Source organism: Dendrobium catenatum, unplaced genomic scaffold (genome assembly GCF_001605985.2).
Source record: "Dendrobium catenatum unplaced genomic scaffold, ASM160598v2 fragScaff_scaffold_1329, whole genome shotgun sequence".
Taxonomy (NCBI): Eukaryota; Viridiplantae; Streptophyta; class Magnoliopsida; order Asparagales; family Orchidaceae; genus Dendrobium; species Dendrobium catenatum.
The window spans coordinates 108,776-119,949 of NW_021319791.1; the positions used below are offsets into that span (position 1 = coordinate 108,776).

The following is an 11,174-nucleotide window of genomic DNA, read 5'->3' on the forward strand; positions in this document are numbered from 1 at the left end:
TAATCTCATTTGTCTATTATGAATCTAATATGGCTAATATTATTTATAACACATGATGGATTGATTCAGAATCTACACTATATATTTATAATACTTTGTAGTGTACGTAAAATCTAAGGAAGCCAGTGGGAAATGTACAACGCATTTATTCTTGAAGTAAAATTAGTTCATATGTTGAATTTATTGGAACATACTATTTAGTACTTAGTAGAAGTTTTATTTTAGAGTTAAAAATACTTTTTATGTGCTTAATTTTTCTAGGAATTTGATTTTAGTTTTCAAACCAGTACCTTTTGGTTATACCTTTAACTTTCTCGAAAACTTCTAGTGATTTATATTTTAAATTAGAACTTGTTAGGAATTATATTTTGTCTGATGGTCTTTTCTATATTAATTTATAAAATAGCTACACTCATAATATAATGCATGCTTAAACTAGTATTAAAAGATATGTTATAAATAAAAATTCCTCTATGTTGTCTCACAGAAGATTAAGAAACATCTCCATAAATAGGATTAAAGGATCAGTGAATGAAGGAGTAATTAATACTTTAGATTTCTCTTATTTTGATACTTATATAGGTTGCATTAAGGGTAAGCAAACTAACATGTCAAAGAAAAGTGCCAAGAAAAGTACAATCATATTAGAGATCATGCATAAAGATATTTGTTGTTTAGACATGGATTTTTATAATCCAAAATATTTCATCACCTTTATTGACAATTATTTGTGAATTATGTATCTATATTTGCTTCAACATAAAAATAAAGCATTAACTGCCTTTAATATTTTAAAGGTAAAAGTAGAGAAATAATATGGAAAATAAATTAAAATTGTGAGATCAGATAGAGGTGGTGAACATTAAGGAAGATATAATGAGGATGGACAAATGCTTGGTACATTTGCAAAGTTCCTTCAACAAAATGGGATTGTTGCCCAATATATTTTACCTAGCTCGCCTGATCAAAATGGTGTAGCTGAGAAAAGGAATAGAACATTGATGGACATAGTTAAGAGCTTGATTGGTAGTTCTAAACTACCTTAATTCTTGTGGATTGAAGCTCTCAAGGTGGTGTGTACATATTAAATATAAGGTTGTTCCTAAAACTCTTTGAGTAATGGAAAGGCTAGAAATTGAGTTTAAGACATGTTCGTGTATGGGGCTGTCAATGTGAAGTGAGAATTTTTAATCCACAAGAGAAAAAGTTAGGCCTAAGGATTGTTAGTGGATATTTTATTGGATATGCTGAAAAGTCTAAGGGTTATAGATTTAATGTCCATCTCACTACAGGAAAATGTCCTATTACCGGCAAAAAAAATCCGTCGATAACAACAAAAATATACATTTGTACACTAAAAGTACTGGCGGATAATCCATCATCCTGATTTTTCGTGCAACTATCGACGGATAGTACTGGTGGATTTACCAAGGTAAATTCTCTTGCAAATGTCTAGTGAGAACATCCATAACTAAAGAAAAAAAGCCAGCCTACACCTAGGTACATTCTCTTGCAAATGTCTAGTTAGAATATCCATAACTAAAGCAAAAAAAGCATACACCAAGGTAAATTCTCTTGCAAATGTCTAATGAGAACATCCATAACTAAAGCAAAAAAGCTGGCCTACACCAAGGTACATTCTCTTGCAAATGTGTAGTTAAAACATCCATAACCAAAGCAAAAAAGCATACACCAAGGTAAATTCTATTGCAAATATCTAGTGAGAACATCCATAACTAAAGCAAAAAGCAAACACCAAGGTACATTCTCTTGAAAATGTCTAGTGAAAACATCCATAGCTCAAGCAAAAAGCATACACCAAGGTACATTCTCTTATCGGAGGAAGGTCACACACGGAACAGGGCAACGGTAACACACAAAATATAGGTGGAGACTATAAGAAACTGACGGCGGCTCCTGTGGGCAAGCTCGGCGGCTAATGTTGGGAGGAACCAGTCGTGGAGGCATTCGGGGAAGCTTGTAGATGCAAGTGGAGCAAACCAAGAAGAGTGAAAGAAATGAGAAGAAAAACAAAGGAGCGGTTGAAATATGGCCCTTTCCATCGAACTTTCTGGTGGATTATCCGTCGGTCATAATACCGGCGGATAAAACGTCAAAAAATATTCGTCGAGTTTAAATAAGCCGGTGTAATTTATGCTGGTGATTTCACCGGTAATAACCAATGGAATTTGCGTCAGAATATATTATATACCGACAAAACCACTAGCGGTATATACGTCAGTAATTTAATGGTGGCGATTTCGCTGAAACTTCCACCATAAAATTACTGGCATATTTTCTGCTAGTTAGGCCGCCGCTTTTTTCGGGGTATATGTTGCCACCGGAAAGTCCGACGGTAACAATAGATTTTCTTGTAGTGTCTAATATCAGTAGAATTATGGAATCAATAAATGAAATATTTCTTAAGAATGATTTGATTATTTGGTGTGACCAATTACAAAGCTTAGTTCTTGAAAGGAACATATATATGCATAAACTTTCATTTCAAGTAACAGGTTAATTATTACACATAACACTCCTAAAGTTCAAATGGATATTATTCAACCACTAATAGAGATTCCATAAGCTGCTAAATGAACCATTAGATATAGTTGAACAACCAACTCCACCAGAGGAGGTTGTCATAACATTAAGAAGATCTATTAGGAAAAGAAAATCAGCAATTCCTAGTGATTATAATATATAGCTTCAAAAGCCAGACTAATATATTGAAGCTGAAAATGATCTTAAAATATTTTCACAAGCCATGAGTTATAAAGAATCTTATTTATGGTATGATGCCATGAAAGATGAGATGAATTCAATGCCACATCACAAAGTCTGGGTGGGATCTTATTAAGTTGTCTAATAGTGCAAAAGCCATAGGATGTAAATGGATCTTTAAGACAAAAAGAGACTAATTAGGCAACATAGAAAGATATAAAGTAAGACTTGTTGCTAAAGGATACACTAAACAAGAGGGGATTGATTATAAAGAGACTTTTCTTTTGCATCTAAAAAGAATTCCGTTTGAATTATCATGGCACTTGTTGGGCATTTTGATTTAGAGCTATAATAAATGGATGTAAAATTTGCATTTCTAAATGGAACATTGAAGGAGGAGGTTTACATGAAGCAGCCAGTGAATGTGAGCATTTAGTGTGCAAGCTTAAGAAGTGTATATATGGATTGAATTATGATGGTGGATCCTTTAACTAAAGGTATGCCACCACATAAAATTAAGGATCATGTGGATTTTTTGGGTCTTGGTTACTTTAGTTAATTTCATTGTAAAATAAATAAAGTTATGTTATTGTTCATGTTTTAATTATTTATGTGTGCACATTTATGTAATGATAAACATCATTAAGTTGGTCCTAGAATAAACATAATATTTATTCATTAAGTTAAATAAGCAAATATATAAGGCACATAATGATTGTGATGCATGGGAGATAATACTCGCACTTAGAGGACCTATCACCATGATTCATGATTTTTTTTTCTTATTTTATTTGTGATGGAATATTTGGACCAAGTGGGAGATTGTTAAAATAACTATCATTAATGATCCAAATTATTCCTAAGTAATTGACCATTTTTCAATTTTAATTTAGCATTTAAAATGACCATTACTCAGATTTAATTTAGAAATTAAAACAGGCAATTTCTTAGTTTTAAATTCCACCCTTAAAACTAGAATTTATGGATAGCACTTAATTTAGAATTTGCATATGTTTTGGGTCCATAAGCCTTTCTGTCTAATCCACTTCTAACAAGAAGAAACATACACAATCATTTAGGAGAGAAAATGTTTAGAAGAATTAAAAATTAGTGAACAACACGATCAAATCTCAATGGTCCAATGTATGTAAATTTGTTTATGAATTAGCTTCCACATCTTTGTTTAATCGATTGTATATTTTATGAATTTATCTTGAACCAAAATGTTGTTGAATTTGAGAAACTTTTATAGAATCGCCATTAAATTTTCTAACATCTACTGCAACAAAAAACAAAGCAAATGTCATAAAGCCATACAAAAGTATCAAAGTCATGAAGCCCCTTAGTAGGTGGAGATAAAGATAATGCCATAGAAGGTCATAAAGCCAATGCCCATATAAACATAAATTGTACAACCAACATAGAATCATCCATCTAATAAAGTCACTAGCAGAAAAATTAGGAATTCATCCAATTAAACAAAATTGTTCAGCTCATCATTCCATATATTACAAATAATACACTTACAGACATCAAATAAAGCTTTGTAATCATGATGTTAGCATGACAATTTTCACAAAGCTGAAAATTTGGAGAGATAGTGCTTCAAAAAGGAAGAAAGATTCCTTTGCAAGTAGTCTTGAAACCATTACAAGAATCTTAAGGATGTTGTGGTGAACACTCACTACAAGAAAACCCACTATTACCGGCGGATTATATTCGTCGGTAACATCCAAAATCCGACGAAAGTCCTGGGTTTCTGGCGTATTAACGGTGGATTTTCGTGCGCCGATTTGGGTCGCATCGGAAAAAACTTTCCAGCATTTTATGCGACGCCGGAACATGGCGCATTACCGGCGCAAAAAATGCTGGCTAGCCGACGATTTTCCAATCGGTCATTCCGACGACCACGCCGCCGGAAGTTTATGTTGTATTGATCCACCAGAAATTTTCGGCAGATAAAACGTCGTAGATGTGCGCCACAAATAAGCTAAGGCTAGTTTACGGCGCATATTGTATGCCGGAAACCACCGGCGGATAGGACGCCGTAAATGGCGCCGGTTATTGCAAGCGTCCAAATAAACTATGGCATGATCGTAATGATTCGTTGAATCGTCATTTCTGTCGAATTACCATCGCAAAGTCCATCGGAAACCTGTAGCATTAACAAAAAAAATTTCCTTCCCAACCAACAATCGCATTTCCACACCTACAAACATATACAAAACCACTTTTAGAAGACAGCCATATACATAACAGATATAAACAGCGTCAATATATACTCAAAAACATAAATATCCATGTAAAGACATTGTTCAATAGCATCAAATAACTCAAAATATCACTTATTGTTCAATAACACATGTTCACATAAATAAACAAGTTCATATAAACAAAACTAAACTACTCTGACTCCGTGGACTCCTCAGCTGGAGCTACCTCTTTTCCACTCAGCTGCTCCCTCATCTTGCGCATTTCATCCAACAACTGATTTTATTGCTCCTGCATCTACATTTGAACCTGTGCTTGCAGCTGAGCTTGCCAATCAGCTTATGATTTCCTTACTTGTTCTAGCTCAGCTTGAAGGACACTTATTTGTTGAGCATGTAAGGACTCATGTGAACTGGATACGAAGCTGGATGCAGTAGAGGAGGTCATCCCCTAGTATGCCTGAGCATGGGAACCTAAACCATAACCATGTTGCATTCCTCCGACGGCCTGCGACCAGATGCGATACTCAAAAAACTCCACAGAGCAACCAGAGGAGCCCTCACCTGATGCAGCATGAATCTCTCGAAGTCGTGTGTTCCTCCTGTGAAAGTAGAATATAAATATACACAACTAAACTAAAAATAGAAAATATTAAGCACATATACTTACATGGGCTTTTCTTGCTCTCTCATCAATCCATTGTTGATCCTCCTATCGCTTATGAGTACGACTATGCAATTCCACAAAAGTTGGTTCTCTATCCAGCATATCTTTCTGTTAGAATTAAGAGAATTATATTAATATTTATATTAAAGAACAATTTAAAAAACGTTTAAATTCATTACCAAACGACGTCTGTGCTCAGTATGTGGTACGGAGCCGCCAGTATGAAGTAAACTATCCAAGCCCCCAACATCAGAAGCTCTGTTCTGTCAATTTTGATCCCTCCTAGTATACTCTTCGCTGCCCCAAGTAGTGTTCAACTCAGCCTATATAACCTCTCCAATCCACAATGGTCGCTTCCCAGACTTTCTAATATCTGTGAACATGTCGTGCATCCGAGTAGACCCACGCTTCTCAAAAGTCTTTCTAATCCTGTCATTGTGATGGGGCAGCCAACAAAATTCTTTCTGCATTCAAATACATATAATATATAATATATAAGATTTTTAGCTTAAGTAAAATAGAATAAATCATTTAACATAAAAACTAAAACCCATAAATACCTCAAACTCTCTAAACCACACATCCCGAACTTCTTTCGGGACTTTCTTCCAAGAAACGTAAGGAGCGTCAAACCTGCTTCGTATGATGTCCCGTATTTTATGTGTCGGTTGTTTTGATGGGTAGAACCTACAAAAAATAAAGTTTTGTCAAACAAATATATAATATAAAATAAAAAAATTTGTAAGCTTAAATAAAAGAGAATGAACTTACGTGTCTTCCTCAGGTGCTATCAACATTCTACCATCTATCGTCTGCTCTGGTGCAGCCGGTGTCGAAGGTCCAACTGTAGAAGGCTGATGGGGTGGTGGGGGATAGTATGGTGGAGCATATGGTGGAAATGGGTAAGTAGGAGGGGCACCAGCATAAGGTGGGGGTGCATAGTATGGAAAGGAGTACTCTGCGCGGGATCTAGTGAAGGAAATCCGGGGTCTGCTGAGTAGAACTGCGGGCTACTAGCTCCAGGAGTGGGTAAAGGCTGAGTGGTAGGCAGAGTCTGTGTAGCAGGCTGAGACTGTGTAGCAAGCTGAGACTGTGTAGCAAGCTGAGTCTGTGTAGTTGGTAGAAACTGTGTAGCAGACTGAGACGAGGTGGTCCCCTCAGTACGTACTGACCTAGCTGGTCCAGCTGTAGTGATCTTCTTGGTTCGCTTATTAAAAATGTTTTTGATCAATCCTCTACCAGGGTCCTCACCTGAAGCCATCTGCACAGAAATAAATAAGAAATATTAGAATAAAATCAAGAGTTATAACAAAATGCAGTGAAGTAAGTAAAAAAGCAGTGAAGTAAAAAAAGCAATGAAGTAAAGAAAAATGTAGTGAAGTAAAGAAGCAGTGAAGTAAAATGCAGTAAAAAAAATATTTAATTTAACTCATCTTTTGTTGATTCACTTTCATATGATGATACATTTCCAGCACTATCAGATTCATCATTACTTTCCTCTATGGTTAAATCTACCTCCTCTAAGTACTACAACTCGCTCTTATTAATTATCTTAACTCATCATTTTATTATTTTTATGTCTCATTTTATTTTTCTCTTTAATTTTAAAAAATAATAATCCTTGCTATATCAAAAATTTTTAACAACACTATTTGTCATAATAAAAAAGGATGAGATTGTTGTAAATCTTGATCATAGTACTATGATTTTGATGATAACAAATATTATTATTTTCTTTACCACTACTATTATTGCATATCTATTCTATTTTCCTTGCTTACTAACCTTTCATATCCAAAAGATCACTTGTAATATAAATCAGCTCAATATTCGGTAAACTAGGTTGAGTATATCTGTAACTTAAATTTCAATGTACCTTTTATCTTTCTTGAGTCAAGTCATATATCCAATGGACCCCAAGCTAAGTAATCTTGCACACACATACTCATGGGGAGATATTTGGTAAGTTAGAGAATTCTCTATTTTTTATCTAATCATACAGAACGATCTCAAATCGTATTGGACGATCAGTTAAAAATAGAAACTCTAATTAGGGCATCCCAATATTAAGAGTGATTAAACTAATTATACTGGATGATCCCTATCGTCCAGGATGATCAGTTCATATTGTGAAAATAGTCGCCAACCATAATTTAGGAAATATTTTAATTTTCATATTTTGCACTAATCTTATAAAATAATGTTGATGAGCCTGGATGATTCAGGCAATCATTCCTAAATTAATCCTTTAATTAGGAGAAAATTATGGTAAAACATAATTTGATACAATCGTATAGGATAATCATTGATGATCGTCTTGAATGATAGAGAACATGTTTGGTACGATAAGGGATCGCCAGCTATTATACTAGATGAATACCATACTTTTGCAACTAATCATCCAAGACAATATACTCGTATCATACTAAATGACAGAGAGGTGCATGGGACGATAAGGCACTGTCATGCATTGTACCATACAAAGTTTAATACTTTAATATTAATTATCTAGGATGATATTTGTATCGTACAGGATGATCAGCCTACTTCTCTTGAACTAATTATACATAGCAATATTATCCTGGTTGAAAGGGTTGTTTTGTACTAATCGTACAGACGATCAGTTGCACAGAATTGAAAATTAAGGCTTCTTTTGGAGGCTCTATATTTAAACTCTCTAATTATCTTTTGAGACAATCTTTTACTATGTGGTTGATCCAAGAGGGAGCTTAGAGAAGGAAGGGAAGAGCTTGAGAGGGAGAGATCCTTGTGAGGGGGAGTTTGTGAGGGAATCACAAAGGTTTCTTCAAGCAAGTTGTTCGTCATCTTCTTTGAGTTAATCCACGGGTTTCTTAGTGGCTCCGGGGAGAACGTCTTCAACAGTAGACCATGGTTCTCTACCTATTCTAGGAGAGAGTAAAAGGATCCCCAAGTTCTCTACCTTCACTAAGTGGGTGAAAAAGGACTCAAGGTTCTCTACCTCATTGTGTCGGTGGAAAGACTTTGTAAGGGCATCTCCACCATATTGTGGGAGTAAAATGAGAGTCACTTCAGTTTTAGTAAAATACTTGGAGAGAGAGTCTCCAAGGAGTGGACTAGGTTAGACTTGACTGAATAACTATAAAATTCGGTGTATTCTTTCTTATTACTTTTATCACATTTTATTTCTGTACTCTTTTGTGATTTGTTCTGTGTTTGAAAAATCAGATTGTATTGTTATCGTGAAAATTATTTTCTTCCGCATCAAGAGTTATCATTTTTTTTAACATATTTAAAAAGATTAAAAAGATTTTCTTTTTGTTTAATATTTTTAAAACTACAAATTCACCCCCTCCCCTCTTATTTAGCCTAAGCTATGTTGCACCGATACATATATGGTGACACAGATACGATATGATACAGATACAGGACATGTCAATTCTTAAAAATACAGGATACGGGTATGGCACGGACACGCGTTATAATTTATAAATCATACATAAAAATTAAGAAAACAATCAAAGCATAATATTTAAAATTTCAAAAAAAAAAAGTAACTTAATGTCATTAGTAGCCTTGTAGCTTATAATATCAAAATAAAAGTAAGCATTAAATGTCTAGTATAACAATAAAATCATAAACATAAATTGTCTAGCACATAAAGTTTCAACAATTCAATAGAAGGAATGATATGATTAGCATCTTCAGTGGTTTGTCTTTGAACTTCTATATCATCTTCAATAAATATCATAGCTTCTAATTCAGGATCATCAAGTGAAAGATTAACAATTTCTAATATTCCCATATCATCAAGAGACTCAAATCCATCTCAAAAATAAGAGAACCTCACACACAGTCGCTAAAGTAAATATGATGAGTTTTTTTTTTTTTCAATGGATACGCGTGTACTTTTGAAATTAAATAGTATTTTCATTGGATACAACAATGTCATATTCGACATGTATCGGTTCCATATAGAAGGTGTATCAGTGTATCGGTGTATCGAATACAACACACCTTCATAAATAGGTGTATCGGTGCAACATAGGCCTCAGGCTAGTTCTTTAGGGTTTAACACCCCTCATAAACTTTCAATAATATAATTATTCTGGTAAAAATTTTTGCGGTGTCCTGTCACATTAGCTGCGTTGTAATGTCCAATTAAATCAATTGTATTGTAGTGTCCTATCATGAACATACTAACTAAGTTGTAAGAGGTTGTAGTAATTATGGCCTAAATAGGCAATCCACGGGCTCTTTTAAGAACACCATTGAATGATTTTGAAGCATTTATAATCATCACTCCATACCTATGCCCACTGCCATGATTTTGTGTCCAACATGTCACATGTCACATCACGATCCATCTTCCAATGATACACTTCTTGTTTAATATTTTGTAAAACAATCATTATTCTTTTGAAAACACCTAGGTCATCAGTACTGCCAATTAGATATATCTTTTGGCATAAGAAATCAACATCTGAACAGCCCATTTTGTACATTGCTTTCTTAACATTCTCTCAGAGATGCTGGAGGCAATGTCGTTGAGCCACATTTAGGAAAACTTCTCGATACCCACTAACTAAACCAGCATGTTTATAAAAAATAATGCAAAGATCTTCTCTTTTCCAGACGATTGGTAATGTTTTAGGAAGACAAATAAGGAGCCATAACCAAGACTAGGGGTGCAATTGAGTCAAGCTGACTCGCAAGCTAGCTTGAGCTTAACTCATTAACGAGCTCCCAAGTCAAACTTATCGAGTATCAAGCTTGAGTTTGATACATGCCTGATCCATCTCGAGAGCTCGTCGAGCAAACCCTATTAAAAAGTAGAGTCACGAACTGATTTGCAAAATTTAAGTTTTGATGCGGAGTGAAGCAGGAATGCTGGATCGGGCAAAATATTACCTACTCTAGTAGTAATTAATAACATATTCAAAATTTTGAAGAATTGAAGAGTCGGACTGCAAACTTTTCATGAAGTGCTGAGGTCCGTGGAGTGCGGCATCTGTTTGAGCTAAGGCATGCCTTTGTCATCTACCGTTCTTCGGGTGCTTCGAGCAAGTGGTGTGAGTCGGCAACTTGGTGGGTAGAGAGAAAGTTCTATGATCTGGTTACGAGTTCTATTCTTCATTTTTTATGTTTTCTCTTCTTTATTTTATTATTATTTTTTTTGGCTGAAGTACTTTCGATGCTCGAACATGAAAGGACTTAGCGAGTTGGCATTTAGAGGGGTTTTTCCTATGCTCAAGGAAAAACATCAGTTATTTTTGTTGGAGCCTCTTGATATGTATATTTACTGAAACTTTTCCTTAACATTTCATTCATCCTTCCATTTTTACGGCGTATTTGTATCGATAAACAATTATTTTTGTAAACTAAAACCTAAGGTTGGAACAGTTAGTGTTCTTCTGATATTGTTATGAACAGATAATTTTTTCTCTCTTTTTTTTTTTTTTTTTGGCTTTTTGTTCAAAACTCGGATAAATGAATAGCTTACTAGTTATAAATTGTGTTTTTATTTTCCCCGTATTTTCTTTATCTTTACAGAAGGCACTTCAACTACTTTAAATGCTATTTTTGTTGCAAGC

At 34.6% G+C, this 11,174-nt stretch overlaps 1 long non-coding RNA gene across 2 annotated transcripts; it reads right to left on the reverse strand.

Moving 5' to 3' along the window:
- Window positions 1–4,651: 4,651 nt before the first annotated feature.
- LOC110098521 lies at window positions 4,652–6,863 on the reverse strand. Of its 2 annotated transcripts, XR_003702411.1 has the most exons (4): window positions 6,373–6,863; window positions 6,162–6,288; window positions 5,605–6,065; window positions 4,652–5,498 (listed from the first exon to the last, which is right to left on the reverse strand). It is a non-coding gene; the product is annotated as an uncharacterized LOC110098521 (long non-coding RNA). The 2 variants fall into 2 exon arrangements; XR_003702410.1 differs by having other exon boundaries at window positions 4,652–6,065.
- Window positions 6,864–11,174: the final 4,311 nt, after the last annotated feature.